The following is an 18722-nucleotide window of genomic DNA, read 5'->3' as shown; positions in this document are numbered from 1 at the left end:
TTGCCCTTCGTCCCAGTTCCGAAATTTGCCCTCGCCCTCCTCGGCGCCCCGCCTTCCAAGCTGCTCAGGCTGCAGAGACCCAGCCCCAAACTCTGATAAATAAGTTTAAACCTTTAAACAGTGCCCTTAATGCCCCATTGTGCCCTTGATTGCTCATTCCCCAACTATATAATTAGCACATAAAGAACTCTCTCCTCCAAATTAAATGGCAGTAATTGGGTTTTTTAAAAAAAACTAATTTAAACCCTAAACCCTTTGAAAAAAAAAATTGTCATTGTTTACATATTAAACGGACTAGCATTTTAAGTATTATGGGGCTAATTTAACAGGCTTATCTAGGACGTGGGCCACAGGGCGAGGCCCAGGAGGAGGAGGGCCGGCAGCAGGAAAAGGGCCTCCCCTCTCACGAGGAAGGCGGGGTTGGCGGGGGGCGGCCCAGAACCCCAGGGCAGCCCTGTCACCGCGACAGAGCTCAGGGTCAAGGTCACCTTTTGGCCCTTGCTGAGCTGGGAGCTGCCCCAGCCTGAAGCCACCTCCCCAGGGCGCCGGCACAGACCAAGGGCCAGGGGGCCGGCACTTTCCCAATGGCACAAAGACATTTGCTTATTGTTTCTAGAATTGCCTCATTACATTTACTTTCTGCATTGGAGTCAGTGGAGGGGGTGTAAGAATTTGAATTAATTTCACTTCGAAATATTTTATTTTCACGCTAAAAAGTCCTTTGAAGTAAACTGAATGAGAAATGGGCTGGGACGGCTATGAGTGAAAAGACAAAACTTTTTGAAAACCTTTTTCTGAAAAAAAAAAAAAAACTTGACTAAATGGAGACACATATCACGTTCTTAAATGGGAGGGATTAAAAATCATAAAGTTTTCTATCCCCTGAACGTTAACCTAAAAATGGAATAGATGACTAAATAAATCTCTGTTGTTTAACTTGAAAAAAATGACTCCAAAGTTTATCTCGTGGTTGGGGGGTGGGAATATAAACCTGGACGATGACAGCAGATGTTTAAAAGAGAAGGGGACCCTTGCTCTTTCACGAATTTGAATATTCAATATATGGTGCAAAGAGAATACAAATTAAAAAAAGATAGTTGAGAATTTCGAGGTGGGGTGTAGACAGGAGGAAACGCAGAGCGGGGTCAACCACACACTGAACAGGGCAGCCTGGAGGGTCACAGCATCTTCGCTGCCTCCCAGCAGGACCAGCCCACTCTCTCCCTCCGTCCCTCCATCCCTCGAGCCACGCATCAGAACAGCGACCGACAGGTGCAAGTTCCCAACGCACCCTTGGAACCCACGAAACGGCCGGAAAGAAGCAAACAAGAAGATCTGCATCATGTCACGCAAGGTAGACGGTGTGAAGGAGACCGAGGGGTCCAACTGCACGAGGGTCACAAGTTGACATAAAATACAAAAATTCTGCACCACAAGGGAAGAGGTACCAGCTCCCGACAGAAGGAAGGTGAAATCTGTCTGTCATGGGCTCTTGAAAATTCAGAAGCTGAAGCAGAGGGTCTCCAAGGGAAAGGCTGGCAGGGGGGTGGGCAGAGGAGGGGACGTTGAGTGTCAAGTCCCAGACATGCCCACTAAATCGGTGGGTGTGTTGGGGTACCGTCCACCGCTGGGGTGGCTGTGAGGAACGAGGCGCCTCGGTTTCCAAGCCCAAGGAAGTGCCCAGGCTCTGACCACACAAGGACTCAGCCCCGCTCCATCTGGAGCCCGGACACTTGCTGCTGCCTTGGGGGTTTGTTTGTGGTTTGCCAAGGATATATGGGGATGGGGGCACAGGTGGGCGTGGACTGACCCTCGTGGCCTCCAGGGAGAGCCCGGCTGCCCACAGGCCCCAGGGACCCTGGGGTCAGACACACGGCCTGGGACTCAGGGGACCACTTAGCAGTGGGTGTGTGTCTGGGGTCTCAGCACCTTCAATCTTTCTTCAAATCATTCTGGAAACAGTTCTGCCAGAACAGGTCCTCTGCACGTGAGCGCAGCTGACCCTTGGTGGGTGCAGATGGCTGTGACCCTCCCGCGGCCCTAAGGCCAGGGGCACAGGGGGCTCCCCGAGCCCAGGCTGGGCTCCGTCCTTCCGCAGGCCTGCTTTTTGTTCTCTTCCTTTATCGTTTTCATAGAACGAGGATCTTATCTCATCAGGAGAAAACTGCCAATAACTATGATGTAATGTATTATATTAAATAAATTATATGTAATAGAATAGAATAAACTATATTTACATATGTATACTGTACATGCGTGTATACATACATGTACATACACAACACAGAGAGAGAGGAACAGAGAAAGAGAATTTGTCAGTTTGGGGCAGGGCAAGTCTAAACCAAATCCTTTTTCTCTTCCAGGAGTTTCTGCTCTGCAGGGTTTGGGACCCAGTGCCTATGGAGCGCCCCCCGCCTGCGGCACAGACACCCTCAGGCTCTGTCCTCAGGCTCTCCCACAGCCATGGGGAGAATGGGAATCTGCCACAAAGGCCCCTGGGCTCCCATCCAGTCCTGGCTCTGCCCGTGAGCATCAGGATGGGTCCATGTGGGTTTCAAATGCATGGGTGCTCTGAGCCTGCTGCCCTCTGCACTGGTCGCAACACACAAGGGTGCACACGCGTGCGCATGCACACACCCCAGGTTCCCCCCGGCTGCTCCATCAGGGCGTGCAGACGGCCCCCACTCCAGGAAGGAAGTGGTCAGCAGTGACAACGCCCCCACCAGCCCCCCTCGGTCACCCTCCCCTCATTTCACACGGCCCTCCCACTTTCCAGACAGGACATCAGGCTGGTGACAATGGTGCCAGGCAGGGGCCAAGCAGACCCCAAATCCCAGCAAGGCACTGGCGGACTGAAGACAAACGTGACATCTGTCTGTCCAGCTCGTTCCCATGGAGCCCAGCTCGGGAACGTGGGCGGCCCGGTGCTATCACTGCCCAGAAAACACCAACTGACCGCCAGTGTGTCACTGCCAGCATAAAGGAATGAAGAAGCAATCCCATAGTAGTGTCAAGCCCGTTTTACCTAGGACAAAACAGGACCCAAAGTGGACTTCATGGCCCCAAAGTTTTCCGGCACGAGGCACGCAGGGTCGAGAGCTGTAAACAGATTTGCTGCCTGTCACGCTGGATGCTCTTTGCTTCCCTTTTTCTAAAGATAATTTTTCTACCAAATGCCAAGTACGCGTGGCAGACAGACCAATCTTTCTTTCTATGTTAAAGCACTCAGGAGGGCTCTTTCTCAGAGCTGATCCCTCAGCGGAGGGGCTGACCAGGGGGACCAGAGGCTTTGATTCAAGCACAGTCTGAAGTGGATAGAAACATACCGGCCCGTTTCGCAGAAATTAGCAATCTAGGCAGGAAGCCGGGGGAAGCGTCCCAGATGCCGGGAGCTTCCCGACAAGGGCCAAGTCCAGAGCCTGACTCTCAGCACAGAATCCCTGTGACCACCCCATCCAGCTTTCTGGGCTCCTAAGTGAGCAGCCGGGGCTGACAGGCCTCCCTGGACCGGGGTCTGGTGGCCACTTCCCCGCTGCTTCCACTCACAGAGGTAAACCTGCCTCTGCCCAGGGGAGCCGGCCAGCCCTGACCCAGGTCCCACCATCCCCTGCCCTGCAGAGAAAGGGCCGGGTCTCGCACACAGAGGGAGTGCAGTGGCCTGGAGCATCTATATTTGCTTAGCAGCAAGTCTTCCAAAATGAAACCAGAAACCAGGTCTAATCATTTGAGCCCGATAAAGATTCCCCAAGTGCCCAGGAATCCGGGCTGCGCCACGCTGGTAACCAGCATCCTTTCTCTCCAGACCCACGGCTCCTGCAAGCAGCAAAATGAAGTACATTGGCTGCACCCACAGAGTTGAGGGGTTGGGGGGATATCTATCTCACGAGGGCATCGTCTGGGTAAGATGATATCTGATGTAGCAAACAAGAAAAGCAAAGTTCAAGAAAGCAGCACAGATCAGCTTTTGGCCAAGTTTGTGCACGGCTGTTATGCATTTTAAACCACCCGATGCCAGATCGTAGCAGGCTCCCCTTGCCAGAAACCAGGAGGGTCAGGCAAGGATCGCAGAGGAGCTCAGAGATTTGTCTTTAAAAAGCACGGTGCTGAAATCTATTTTGAGTTTTGCAAAACAAGAGGCCGTCGGGCCTATCTCCCTCCCTCCATCTCTTCTCTCTGACCTTTCCCTTTTCCTTTAAAGCTAGCCTCCCAGCCGTATTCCCACTGCCGGCCTCCAGCTCCAGGCCTGGCTGGGCTGACCAAGGTGTCAGGACAAGATCCCAGCAGCTGTGTCCAGGACCACTCGCTGCCTTGCCCGCTCCCAGCTCCAGGGCTTCACAGGGCTTCCCAGACGAGTCTGGGTGAAGCAAGCTTCCAGCCCTCCTAAATCTGCCAGAACACATGGGGAGGGCATCTGGGGACTGCGAGCAAGTGCTGGGCCTGACATCGGAGAACCTGTGCCCCACCCCTACCCCATGCACCAGCCACACAGAATCAGGAGCCTTTCTGGAATGTTCCTTGCACCTCCCTGCCTCTGCACCCTTGCTCGTGCTATTCCCAACACCAGTCTGGGCTGGGACCCTTACCTCCTCCCCTCCCTCCGGAAACATCTTCCCTACAGTATAGGTTCCACACAAGGCCCCAGGGGCTGGGGCCACTGGTCTGCCTGTGCTCCCGCCCCCCAAGCCCTCCATCTCCCACAGAGCATCGGCCAGCGCCCCTGGCCTCCCAAAGCCCACCTGGGGACCTCAAAGCCACACCAGGTGCCAGAACTACTTGTTTCTGAAGGCACCTCCACAAGGGCAAGAGAATCTGGATGCTGCCCGCAGGTCACTGGGCCTGTCACTCACTGTGCAACTGTCATCCGACCCTCAGGCCTCACCATATCCACCTGTACAATGGGTCCACTAGGGCAGTCCCCACAGCACAGGGAGGAACTGAGCCACTGGGAGCCGGGAGGGACTGGCAGAGGAGGACGCACCCTGGCAGCTGGGCTAGGCTTGCCTGGGGCCCGGCTGGGCCGACACTGTTCCCAGGCACAGCCGGGCTGGCCGGATGAGGCCCGGGGACCTACCACCACCTCTGCCGGCCGGAGGAGCTGGGCCGGAGAGGGAGGCCACAATGGGGCCCTTTCTCCCCTAGTTGATTGAGACAGTTCAGTTGAGAATATTTAAACAGTTGTACATTCACAGATTGCAGCGAGGGGCGAGCAGACCTAAGGAGGGAGCCGGGGATCAATTGCATAATCAGATAACTGCCCGCTCCCCGGGCTTTAAGCGAAGATCAGCCACTCAGACCTCTAATTCCTCCTGCTAATTAAGCAGCCTGTTAATTGCTCTCGGGGCTTGTAATGCCCGTCATTATGGCTGTAACAGCCCGCTGACAGCAATGGGCCTGAGGCTCGGGGCCCACAAAGGAGCCCAGCCTTTAATGAGTCCCCAGAGCTGGGACCCCGCACCACGGGCCGCGCCTCCCCTGGGTGCCTTGCTCCCTCGAGGGGCCCGGCACGGAGGGGTCAGCGCCCCTCACGCTGACCAGACGGAGCACAGATGCTGGGACTCGCCAGGGTGGACAGCAAAGGAGAGGCACCTGGAGCCCCGGCTCTTTCTTCCCTTGAGAACCCTGCCCGGTCCAGGGACCCGCGTGACGGGTCCCCCAAAATTCACAGCTCCCTGAAATCTTCTCGAGCACCAGCCGGGTCAGTGTGGGGCCCGCGTTTCCCGAGTGCACGTCCTGCTGTGCCGGTCACACTGCCCTTCGGAGCCTCCGGGCAGCAGCTGAGCGGCCTGGAGCACGTGGCCTCACCACTGGGGCCTCAGTTTCCCCTGTGTGACCTGGTGCTGATGGTGCTGACCTCAGGGGGTCACAGGAGACCTGGGGGGCTGAACAGATCCCAGCCAGATACGACACAGAGGTGGCCCAGCCCCTCCTTCCACCCTCATCAGTGGGCACCAAGCCCAGTCCCTGGGTCAGCTCTGGGAGGCTTTCAGGCCCAGAGCCCCAGGCCTGGGCTATGCAGTAAGAGCTCAGACCTGGCCCGAGAGATTTCAGGCCCCCGAAGCCTGCTGGCAAAGGGAGGATGGGCCTTCCCGAGAAGGTACATTGCCGGGAGGCTCCCATCACAAGCCCTGTTGCCTTTGGCCACTGAGGCACCTGAGCAAGGCTGAAATGTCAGAGCCAGTAGGCACAGAGAAACTCGGCACAGCTGTGTTCGGTTTGGGTCTACTGAGCGGGTTTTTTCTAGAGACCCACAGAGAGCCACAGAGAACACCAAGGGCCCAAGGGACTGGGGGAGGTGAAGCTGGCAACTCTGAGCACAGGGGTGGGGAGGCTGGGGTGGGGATGCAGGGGTGGGGATGCAGGGGTCGGGGTGCAGGGGTGGGGATGCAGGGGGGGTCGGGGTGCAGGGGTGGGGATGCAGGGGTGTGGGTATAGGGGTTGAGGTGCATGGGTGTGGATGCAGGGGTTGGGGTGCAGGGGTGGGGATACAGGGGTCGAGTTGCAGGGGTGGGGATGCAGGGGTCGGGATGCAGGGGTCGGGGTGCAAGGGTGGGGATGCAGGGGTTGGGGTGCAGGGGTGTGGGTATAGGGGTTGGGGTGCATGGGTAGGGATGCAGGGGTGGGGATGCAGGAGTCGGGGTGCAGGCATGGGGATGCAGGGGTGGGGATGCAAGGGTGGGGGTGCAGGGGTCAGGGTGCAAGGGTGGGGGTGCATGGGTGGGGGTGCAGGGGTGAGGAGGCAACGGTCGGGGTGCAGAGGTGGGGATGCAGCAGTGGGGATGTAGGGGTCGGGGTGCAGGGGTCTGGGTGCAGGTGTGGGGATGCAGGGGTCGGGATGCAGGGGTGGGGATGTAGGGGTCGGGGTGCAGGGGTGAGGATGCAGGGGTGGGGATGCAGGGGTTGGGGTGCAGGGGTGTGGGTATAGGGGTTGGGGTGCATGGGTGGGGATGCAGGAGTCGGGGTGCAGGCGTGGGGATGCAGGGGTGGGGATGCAAGGGTGGGGATACAGGGGTCGGGGTGCAGGGTGGGGATGCAGGGGTCGGCTTGCAGGGGTGGGGATGCAGGGGTCGTTATGCAGGGGTGGGGAAGCTGGGTTCGGGGTGCAGGGGTGGGGATACAGGGGTGGGGAGGCTGGGGTCGGGGTGCAGGGATGGGAAGGCAGGGGTGGGGATGCTGGCCTGCGTGTGGGCATGGCACTGCCTCCTTCCAGGGCTTCTTCCTTCCTTGCAGGTCTGCCCGGTGGCGGGGCTGCAGACCCCTGGGCTGGGCACAACAGCCAGTGTGGGTTAGACATCACCATCTTGCTAATGTCCTCCTGAGGTCTAGAGGGTCACTGCGGTGCCAGGAAGCAAAGCAGGGACCCAAGCCCTCACTCCTCCTTCCCTGCTCGGGGGCCAGGCAGGATGGCCCAGTGGCATAGCAGACAGGCAGGGCCTGGAATGCGGCGGGCGGCTGCTGGTACAGAAAGGGGGTCGGCCTTGGCCCAAGCGCCCTGCTGTGGCCTCTGCCTCTGTCCTGCCTGGTCCACTGTCTGCTACTGGACAGTGGTCACTTTAGAGGTCACTCGTGAAGATGGCCCCTGGTGAAGGTCACCACCGGCCCAGCCAGGCCAACAGCAACCCAGAGAAGCTGCAAGGGCTCAGAAGAAACCGGGCTTCCTGCCAGGGCCCCTGCATCAGCTCCATGGGGTGGCTGGGGTCTCACACCTGATGCTGGGAGACCACTCCCAGCCTGGGCACCAATGGCAGAGACACAGTCCTGTCGGAAGCCTGAGGAGGCGGAGCCATGTCCTCCCGTGGGGTGGGGGCTCCTTGGCCATGACCGTGGCTGGGACTCTGGCTGTGAGCGTTTCACAGACGCTGCCTCGTGCAGCCTGATGAGGACATGAGTTCTTTTCTCTCCCCCAAATGAGGAGGGGCGGAGTGACTTAATCCACATCTAACCACCCCCTTCTCCCAGATCCCAACTGAACTAACTGGACCCGTGGCCTCCAGGGAGCGCATGGCAGGGCCTGGACTGGCTGCCCCCCGGTTCTAGCCACGTCCACGTCACCTAGGAGGCGGACGCTGCTCTCTGAAGGGAAAGGCAGTAAAGAGGAGGGTGGGAGTTCAAGTCACAGTGTGGCGCCTCCTCCAGGAAGACCCCGTGGGCTCCAGGCACTCTCCCCCCTGCATCTGGGGAAAGCATTTTACCTCGGCCTCCTACCTCGCTTGGGGGTTTACAGACTTGACAAGGGCCTTGAGACACACTGCCCTTAGCTCCCCCATCAACGACGATCTCCTACAACCGTCTCGCCAGCTCTCCCAGGCTCCCCTGCAGGTGTAGGCAGACAGGCTCCCAGACACGGCCAGGTGACATCACGCAGCCCCTGGTCTCATGTGGGAGGGGAGGTGCCCGGCGCCTGGGATAGGGTTCCGAGCTGCTTCACGGTAAGCGATTCAGGGCTGGGAATCGCAGAGGGGGAGGCAGCAAAGATGGGGAGCCCCCGACTGTGTCCGGCTATGGCCACAGCCGACACACAAAACCTGAGTGGACCCTCCTCCACGTCTCGGCCGTGGCACCAAAGACGGCAAGTGGCCCGGAGGGACGGATGGCCCCTTCGTGCGGTTCACTGCCAGAGCTCCCGGCCCACCCTGCACCCTCCTGGGCCTCGGACTCCCCTCGCCCCTCCTTCCAGCGGTCCTTCCCTGGCTCAGCGTCTGGGCCACTGGGAGGCTGGGAGCCTGGTTTGAATTTGCGTGGCCGGGGCTGGTTCTCATTGCCGGCAGCCGCCTTCCCAGAGCCCCTACAGGAAGATTCAACCTGTTCAAAGTAGAAATAAAATAAAATACAGCGGCATCTCTCCACCCCTTATTAAATTAAAAATTCTGGCCAGTAAGGGAAACCCCTAAATTTGATTTCCTTTCCTGGACTGTTTTTGGTGGCGGGGGTCAGAGTCTGGAAGAAGGCAGGACTGTGGTATTTGCTGGGTTGAGCCGGTTCATTTTTTTCACTCATGTAATGATCCTTTCTTTCCCCGGCCTGCACGTGAGTTATGTCCACTCTGCCCAAACCCGTCCTCCTCCACGAGGTGCTCGGCACTGCCAAGGAGTCCTGGGCTGGGCCGGCCCCTCCGAGGGGCAGTCGAGGCTTCTTGAAGGTGTAGGAGAGCCGACTCCTCTGACCAGACACCTGACCCTCCTGAAAAAACCTGCAGACACTGGATTTTCCCGGATCAGTGCCTTTGGGGGTTCACTCACCGCAGCAGCCACATTTGACCGCCTGGGGGAGGAACAGACGTGAGGCTGTGCGATCAGACAAAGAGGATGATTTGCAAAGAGTTTCGGGGCCAAGGTATCAGGAGGAGATTAGAAAGAGTCAGACGGCCTGGTTTACTTTTTCCCACATTGGACGGAGAGGTGGGTGGGCAAGGTGGGCAGGGGGTAGTCCTGACTGTGTGCCGCCACCCTCCTGGCCGCCGTGGGGCCCCTGACCTCCTCGGCATGTGCAGGGAAGCGGCCCGCGGTGAGCAGGGCTCCCCTAATAGAATCCATATTCTGCCGGGTGCGCGTTTAATATAAAAGATCTGGCGATACCCACCGTCCGCCCTGCTCTGGTCCCACTGAAAGGCCTTTGTTCGGGGAGATTAGAGAGGGATTTGCTTTCATTTTTCACGATGTTTCACTCACTACATCACCAAGGTTATTGACGTGGCTGCAGCCCCTCCTCCCCTCACAGCCCGCCCAGTCTTCGCATTCCAGGGGTCTCTAGAGCCTTGGGGACAGGGTCCTGGCTGAAGGGACGCCTTCCCTGGGCCGGCTGCGTCCAGCCAGGCTGCAGGCGGCTGTCTAGGCCAGGCCACCGTCCCCCAGAGGCTGCATGGCTGCCCTCCGTCCTGCCCCGTGTCCCTAACCAGGCCCGTCCTCCCCTCCTGTCCAGACTCACATCTGTTTCTCTGCATGTCCTGGCCATTCTTCACTGCCACCCTTTGTCCCCGACTCCCGGGTCCCGGCCGGGGCCTGGGACACACTTAGGCCGAGCATCGGGGCCTGAAGGCTGGCGGCCGCACGATTCCCGCAGGTCTCGACAGAAACGGTTTTGTTCCGGTTGGGGGCCTCTGCGTTACGGCTTGATCTTACTGTGTTTTGTTTTAATTAAGAGCTGATCTTTTTCTGAGCCCATTCCTGAAAATAGCTCCATGTTGCTTTCCTCCAGGACATAAGGCTTTTAAAATAAAAGTCTTTCTTAAAAAACAAATAATGCTGTCCCCCCACCGCTCCCAGGGTCACTTTCACGGGCAGATGCTAGTGCCGGAGCTACTGTAGCCCCCGGGCCCTGCTGGGAGGGTGGGCTCCTGGGGCCCAGGCCAGCTGAATCCAGCACGTGGAGGCCCGAGGCCGCCCTATGGCCGGCGGGCTTCACGGGGAGGCTGGGCCCCGGGCCCTCCACTGCCCTCTGCTCGCAGCCTCCACCCCCTCCCCCAGCCCGGCCTCCAGAGCCCGGGCACTAATTGCAGCATTTTCCTGCACAACAGAAAGAAAGAGGAGAAAACACCCACTTATGTTGTCCCAACATGAGATTCTGACATGTTAACAAGTTTATTATATCCTGTTTCTAATCTAAACACAGAACGAGTTCTCTCTGCAGAAGTGGGAAGTCGGCCCTAACGGTCTCTGGGGCCGCAGCCTCCCTTTGCTCCTGGCCCGGGCTCGGCCCGCTGCCCAGGGTCCCCTGCTCTGCCCGCCGGGGTCACTCCCACGGGGCCCTCCGCTCCTGGACAGCCCCCAGCACCTACCCAGGCTCTTCCCACTGAAGGCTTCAGAGGCCCCAGCCCACCCTGTCCTCCCTGGGGTCTGCAGGGCTCGAGGAGAAGGGGCTGGCAGTCAGAGGTCTGAGCTTCCCTCTGGCCATCCGGGTGGTGATGACCCTTTGAGGTCACTCACTAGAAGTAAAGGACAAGCATGCCCCAGGGGTGATCTCGGTGAGGAACAAAGCCCCCAGCTGCCCTCCAGCTCCCGCTGTCCCATCCTCCGGCCACACCCTGGGCAGGGTGGGTGTCCTTTACACCTGCGGAATTTCACACCACTCCTCAGCTTTCTTTATGTTTTGTCCATCTCCTGGCAGTTGGGGTGGACAAGGAAAACAGCTCCCTGAATGCAGTCCAAGCGCATCAGACGCATCCCCGAACCTTCCAGCGCCCGGGGAGGGGTGGCCGCCAGACTGTGAGTGGCGGTGGGGGGTGGGGGACACCTGATATTTGTGGAACAACATGATATGGGACCAGTGAGGAGACATCCTACAGATTTAATCCATCCCCTTAATTACTTGGATTTCAAGCTGCGAACTGATAAGAGCCCGGCGGCAGGGGCTGGCCCATCATCGTCTTCCCACAGAGGCTCAGAGAAGCACCTGTGGACCCAAGCCAAGGATGGGCAATGGACGGCTTCAGCCACCGCCCCGCCCCCAAGCATGGGGCCCCACATGCAAGAGGGGCCGCGCCCCAGGTCCCCCAGCCCTCGGGGAGAGACTACCAGCACCCGCTGTCTGGTGGGGCTCAGATTCCAGGGCAAACAGGCAGAGCTGCCAGCCAGGAAGGTGGGCTCCCTGCTCCCCTCCCCAGAGACTGGACAGCAGCTGAGACCACCAGGCAGGGCAGGGGTCCTTCCTTCCTGCAGCTCTGGGGGCTGCAGGGAGCGGGGTGCACCCCTCCCCCAGGCTTCGCCCTCCCCCACGGCCTGCAGATGGGCCTGTCAGCTGCTAAGTAAGAGACAATCCAGCGTGACCAGAGGGCAGGCCTTTCTCAGCTTCTGGAACAATTTTCAAACACTTAACTCCATGGCTTACATTAAGGAAAAGGATCAGTCATCAAAATCTCATTGTGCAGGCATGAAAACCTGGCACCCCCTCCGTCCCCCATGTTCCCCAGTCCCGGTCCTCGGGTTCCTGCCAGCCCGGCTGCGCTGCCCCAGAACCCCGGCCCCAGCACACTGCCCTGCCCAGCCCAGACCCCTGGGGGCTGCAGAAAGGACACGGAGCAGGGGGGCCCCCAGGGAACGTGCTGCCACAGTCATAGCCTCCGTGCGGAGGCCTTGGGCCCACTGAGGCCGCACCTCGTCCCGCTTCCCCCAGCCCTGCCCAGACCAGCGGGGAGGCGGGGGCCGGACCCAGAGCCCCCCCTCACCATGTGCTTTCAGTGAAATGACTTTCCGAGCCGGGGTCCGGAGGAAGGTAATTAACCAGACCCCAGAGGGCTGAGCCTGCAGTCGGGTCACCTGCCTGGCCACACAAAGAGCCACCACCGGGCCATGCCGGGCTGGCCACGGCACTCCACACGCACCAAGAGGCGGGGCGGCTTGTTCTCCTACACCTGCACCTCGAAAGGAAGCCCCGCTGGGGTGAGAGGGGCGGCCGGCTGCTGAGGAAGGGCAAGCAGGCCTCAGCCGGGCAGGGCCGGCCACGCGACCCCCCGGACCATGGGCGCCCAGGTGGAGTCACGAGGCCAGCATGTTTGGCCACAAAGGCCCTCGGCTGAGAGAGGCACTGACAGCAGGGTGGAAGCGGCCCGGGGCGGCCCAGGGGTGTCCCGGCCACGCCGCTCCCACCCCTCTAGGCCAGCCAAGCCGGTGGTCGAGGCCCTGCCTTGCCTGCCTCACGATCAAGCCATCCTGAGAGCTGAGATCGCGCAGATGCAGTGCCCCCCTCCAGAGCCCCGGGCGGGCCGGGCAGGGGCTCTTCAGTGCTTTCTGAGATGGGAGTCCCCAGTGCCACCCCGCCACAGAGGCACTGCCCGTGGCCGCCTGTCCACAGGCCTGCACACGCACGCCAAAGCACATGCGTGCACAGATGCTCACATGTGTGCGCTCACACACGTGCACATGTATGTGTGTGCCTGGAGCAGGGCCCCTGCGTGTGGGCCGGGTGCTCACGTCCCTTGGGGGCCCCCTCCCCACTTGAAGCCTCCTGCCCAGTGGCTGAGATCACGCCAGCCCTGCGGTCCCCAGGACAGTTTGCTGCCCACCCATGAACGCCATCCTGACACAGGCCAGAAAGCCACGCGGGAAGGCTCCCGTCTCCGAGTGCGGCTGGAAATCTCCTTCCCCAGGAGCGTGGAAGAGTCGGAGGCCTAGGTGCCAGAACCCGGGCCCTCCTGTAGGTCAAAGGAAAGCACAGGAGCCTGCTTACAGCTCCGGGAAGAGCAGCGAGTGCTGGGTTTATGGCCCCACTGAGGAGTCAGGGCAAGGGGAGCTCAGACGCCTATAAAGCCACCCGCCCTACAAGCCTACAAGGACTACCCGCCCTACAAGCCTACAAGGACCACCCGCCCTACAAGCTCCCACCACAAGCATGAGGCCAGCCGTGCCCAGGCCCAAACACGCACGTGCCCTGGTCCTCTGAGCCAAGCCGTCCCCCGGCCCTGCTCCCCACGCTGGAGATGGCCGAAAAGAGGCCAGAGAAAGACCCAGGCCTTTCCGTGAATCACTGGCTGGAAAACAGAAGACAGTAGAACGGGCCTGCACGGCAGCCGGCGGCAAGGTGGCTCTGATCTCCCCACGCCCACCTGGGCCCCACACCTCCCCCCGACCGGCCGCTCTCCCTCGCTGCCCGGGGGCCGGTGATGCTGGGGCAGGATGGGAGCTGGCTCCGCGGCACACCCCAGTCGGCTCCCAGTGGCCCTGCCTGGGCTCCTGAACCCCTGGTTCCAATTGGCCCCAGCCCTACACGGTCTAATGCGACTTCCTCCTCCTACAGAAGGTCACGGCCATGACCACAGGAACACGGGGCTGACCCGCCGGGCCCCTGCTGCCATTTGTATTTAAAATGGCCTTAAACCTAGCCCGCCCGGGGCAGCCCTCACAGAGCTGGGTGTGGAGAAGGAAAGCCCAGGAATGAATCATTCCAAAAGGATGTGAGCTGGCAAAGCCGTGGCTAAAAAAACTAAGAGTGAAAACCTTGGGGGTGGGGGGGCGGGGTCTACCCCACAGAGGACTGTGGCCCCCGATAGGAGACCCCGGCCAGTGCGCGGTTCTGGGGGAGCCTGTCACCTCACCCCCGCAAGCGACTGCGGGATGGGCCTCCTCGTCCATCTGGCGTTGCAAACTCACTCATCCCACACTCAGGATGGGTGCGGGCCTGGAATTCCTGGTGGACCCCAGGTGTGAGTGGTGTCAAGACCGTGGTTGTTGCCTGGGCTGTGGCCAAGTGAACGGCACTTTGCTGGGCTCCATTACGCACACGTGCACGTCCATGTGTTTCTTCTGAAGGGTCTGGTGCTGAGTTGTGTGACAGCCAACAGAAGCCACGGTGACCTTTCCCTCCTGTTAGGGGTGGCCCTCAGGGTCAAAGCCCTAAGCCGAGTCACCTGCCGGGGTGTGATCCACGGGCAGAGCCAGCCTGGGACCCAGGTGTGCCAGACAACCAGACCAGTGGGAAGCTGCTCTGACCTGCCTCTTGCCCTGTCCCAGGTCAGTCCCCTGGCGGGGAAACCCCCATCATATCTGACCTCGGCTTGAAAAGCCCTGGGGTCGATGGGCCCATGTGGTGTCTGTAATCAGAGCCAGGGCTGGGGGCCTCATGGGGCAGCCTCTATCCCAGGCAGGGAGAAAGAGAGGCCTGACAGGGCCTGGCCAGGGAAAACAAGGGTCCACATCCCGGGGTGAGCAAGCCCAGACTAGGGCTGCTGCCTGGGAGTGAGGTCAGTGGCACCCAGGCCAAGCTGCCATCTCGGGGGTGAAGAGACCAGGGAAACGGACAAAGCATCCCTCCCCGGTCCCCCTGGCACCTCCCCCACTGCACTGCTCACACGCACTTCTGTCCTTGGCTTTGATTTTGGTTTTGTATACAGTAAGTACTCAACACAGGTGGAGTGAACACCCCAGGGAACGGACACAGTGAGTGAGCCTCTCTTGGGTAAGCTTCTAGCAGGCAAGGGCGCCTAGGGGCCCAGGACCATCCCCTCTATGGCTCCCAGGACCATCCCTTCTACGGCTCCCGAGGAGGACTTGGCCTGGCATCCTCCGGGTGGGGGCCCTGGCCACACACCTGCCTGAAGTTTGCACCTGATGTGGAGCCCAGCCTCCTGGGGAGCCACTGGGAAGGGAGGGGCTGCCACAGAGCCCCCCAGGAAGGCAGCCTGGACAGCGGCTCCCAGTACTGGACACGAGGTAGGAAGGCCACACCGCCCAGTCCCCAGGGAGACCAGAGAAGAGACAAGTGGAGCTTTGGGAAGCCCCAATATGGGAGCAGGCATCAGCAGCCTGGGCGCCCCTCCAGCGCACTCCCCCGCGGCTGGGAAGGCGGGCAGGGCTGGACCCTCGGGCACCCCCTCACCCCGACATGGACTTGCGGCGAAGGTGGCGCTGCGGGTGGCGAGTGTGGACTGCCGCCGCCGCCCCTTTGTCCTTGGAGCGCGCCTCACGTGGCCCGCCTGACGGTATTGATCCCTCAGAGTGCAGAGCCCGGCATGCCATTAGTCCAATCTGCTCTCAAGCTGACACAATCCCATCATTTGTCATCTGCCCTGTCCTGCTGGGTTTGTTTAGGAGCTGGGGGTATTTGCTTTATCTGCCACTTTCCAAGCCTCCCCCCACTCCTTCCCTGACGGGCGTTTACGGGGCCACCACATTCTCACAGCCCCCCACCCTCCCCGTGGGGACAGTTGTCTGGGGCTCCCCCTCGCCCCTCACGTGAGGGTCCCGTTAGCATGGACCCATTTGGCCCCATCATTCCACAGCAAGTGTCTCCCAGTGACCCAACGAAACGAGTCCCACCGTCCTTTTCAACCGCCATGGCAACGGCGAGCACAGAGAGGTGCTGCTCTTGACTCAGGGTCACACAGCAAGGAAGGGCTCAGTTGGAGTTGAGAGCCGAAGTCCTCAGGCTCCAAAGGCTGCATGAGAGACACCAGGGGTGCCGCCACCCCCCAAGCACGGGCTGGTGGATGGGTGGGCAGGGGTGTGACCAGAGGAGAGAGAGGCCGGGGCCAGCTGTGCAGAAGGGACCCCTCTTCTAACCAAGGGTCCGAGCCGTCCGTCCGGCATCTCAGCGTCTGCAGGAGCCTTCTCTCTCCTCCCCCCGCTCCGACTTCTGGGCTCTTTCTCTGGTCCCCCAAGGCCGTCCTGGTGGCTGGTTTGGAGGCGGGAGTGATGCCTGGTTGGCGGGGCTCAGGGGCTAGATGCTGACTGGGGACAACAGTGCGGATGTCCTCGTGGCCCAAGAGCCCAGCAGCAGGGGCAGCCAGCTTTCCCTGAGTGTGACTGTGTGACTGTGTGCGTGCAAGTGTGCGAGGGTAAGGGGTGTGTGAATGTGTGCACTGTGTACATGTGTGTGCACGAGAGTGTAAACGTGTGCGTGTGTGTGCTCGCGAGTGGGGGTAAACGCTGCTGTCTTCAAATGACACTGACACTCTGACATTTCAAAGGAGCATCTAAAAGCCAGTCTACGTTCTAAAAACCTGGCAAATTTGTTGCTCAACTTCCTCCACACATTACTTGGTATTTAAAAACAAAATCAAACAAAACATTGGCAAGCGGAGGCAACTACTCCAATGTTTGTCCCTGCGCATCCCGAGTGTTTAAAATAAAAGAAGGAGAAATAGGAAATATTCTCAAGTCAAACTCTAACTCTTTACATCCCGAGCCCCTGAGCTCAGAGACAGCGGAGGGTGCAGTGCTGACCCCTCCCCCACCCAGACCCCGGCACCTGCAGTGCAGGGAGGTGCTGGGGGGTGTCGGCACCTTGGGGGCATCCAGTGGGTAGGGGCCGGGGATACCCCTCAATGACCACGATGCCCCAAACAAGGGATCGTCCCGAACAAAGTGCCCACGGGGTGAGAAGCCGTGCTGCAGAGCTGCCCCTCCCGCCCCTGCTGCCCCCCCCCCACAGCCCGCCTCCCTGCCTTGTTCATAAAGCCTCTGTTCCAACCCACCTCCCTCCTTCCCCTCCTTCCCACACCTTAACTGAGCACCTACTGCATGTGGGAGCTGAGTCTCTCTGGGGCGTTGAGCCGCCATCACAGCATCTCTCTTCCTCCCACCCTTCCTCCCCACCGTCCCCTAGGCCCCCCTGGCCTCCCTCCTCCGGCCACGGCAAGACCACGGAAGGCAGAGCTCGGGGTGGGGGTGTGCGGGTGGAATGTTCTCCGCCCTCTGCAGAATCCAGACACCCAGACCCTCTCCAGGGGGGCCTCGGGTGGGAATGGGTACAGCTGTCCAGACGGACCCCAGGGAGCGGCTCTGAGTCAGTTCTCAGGCAGGCTCGGGTGCTGGGCGACCAGGGTTGGTGCGGTCCGGGCTGCAGAGGGCCCGCCTGGAAGTGGGGGACAGTCCCGATCTTCTTAACGGTTTGCTGAGTCTGGAGTGAGTGGTGGGCCCTGGGCTGTGCCCTTTGCACGCCTGACCTCATAGTTCCCAGGGTCCCTTCCCACCAGGACACCCCGCTGGCTGCCCCATCCACCCAGAGGGAGCCGCCGTGCCCTTCACCTCCCTGAATGGCTCCAATTAGGGGCACTGCAGACTCAGATAGATTCGTCAATAAGGTGTGACTTCCCCCTTAGTCACTGGTGCCCGGGACCAGAGCAGCTGCCTGGCCGCCGGGGAGGGGACCATGGGGGGCGCAGCGTGGACAGTCATCGCCGGGGCCCTGGGCGTGGGGTTCGAGCCGCCGGGCGCTGAAGTCATCAGTAGCAAAAATAAACACCCGGGCGAGAGGGGCCGGGCCCATAAAAGCAGGCGGTGCGGCTCTGGAGCGCGGAGTGTTTACGAGCCCGCTGCCTCCCCGCCCCGTCCGCACGCGGGGCTCCGGTTTCATTTTATTTGGGGAAAACTTCTACTGCAGCAAAACAGTGTTCATGACTAAAGAAAAGCAGAACGCGGAGGCCGGGCACCGCGGCCGGCCTGATGCTCAGCGCTGCGTTTCCTCCGAGCGGGAATTCAGAGACAAAGGCGGCTCTTCTCTCCGTTCCCAGTGCCCTTTGTCGCCAGAGGAGAAACGCTGGCTTCCTCAAGGTCTGTTTAATCCTTTCAAGCGATGCCCCGGATCCTACTTTGCCTTTACCTAAGACCTTCTTGGTATTTCCTTCCTATCCCCCCCAAAAATAAAGGAAAAAAAAAAAAAAAGAAATGACAAGGAAATCAAGGAACTTCCCGAGCTGGTAAGCGCGGACGGGGCCGGCAGAGTTTTATGAAAGTCTTTTCTATTTACTTCCCACCTAGATAAGATCTTAATCACAGCCCCCAAATTATCGGCGCTGACATTTGTCGAGGCCGGGCCGCTCCCGCCCGCGCTGCCCATCAGCCTTTCTTCCTGCCCCCCTTTCAATGCGAGTTAATTTCGAGAACATGATTTATCTTGCTGGGCGAGCAGCGCCGAGGCGGCCCACCTCGACAAAGGGCGGGCTGGGGAGTGAATTGCAGCCGAGCTGTCCGGTGATTGGGTTCCGTGGGGAAGTAGAATAGGCAGCAGTATGTTGCCTGATGTGATGCTGGGCCTTTTCAGCCCGCAAAGAAAAAAAGATTAGGCTTCTGACGGCGGGGCTGACAGGCGAGCTCGGGGCAGCAGACAAAAGGCCGGTACCTGAAAGCCGGACCAAGCCGTCCCCCAAGGGGGGGCGTGCGCCCCAACCCGCCTCCTCTGCATGTGCTCAGGCGGCCTCAGCGCCCTCCACTGACCGCTCCCCACCTCGCTCTTGCCCTCTCTCCCTTCACCCTCCACCCCCACCTTCCCTTCTCCCTCCCCTCCTCCCCTTCCCC

General features: G+C 60.1%; 1 protein-coding gene across 1 annotated transcript in view; it reads right to left on the bottom strand.

Annotated features, from left to right (window-relative positions):
- Positions 1-18722, bottom strand: part of PRDM16 (PR/SET domain 16) — a 320517-nt gene that overhangs the window by 260868 nt on the left and 40927 nt on the right. The window lies entirely within an intron of this gene.

Source organism: Mesoplodon densirostris, chromosome 2 (assembly GCF_025265405.1).
Source record: "Mesoplodon densirostris isolate mMesDen1 chromosome 2, mMesDen1 primary haplotype, whole genome shotgun sequence".
Classification (NCBI taxonomy): domain Eukaryota; kingdom Metazoa; phylum Chordata; class Mammalia; order Artiodactyla; family Ziphiidae; genus Mesoplodon; species Mesoplodon densirostris.
Note: the sequence above shows the minus strand (reverse complement) of the source record. Positions and strands in the feature narration are given on the sequence as shown.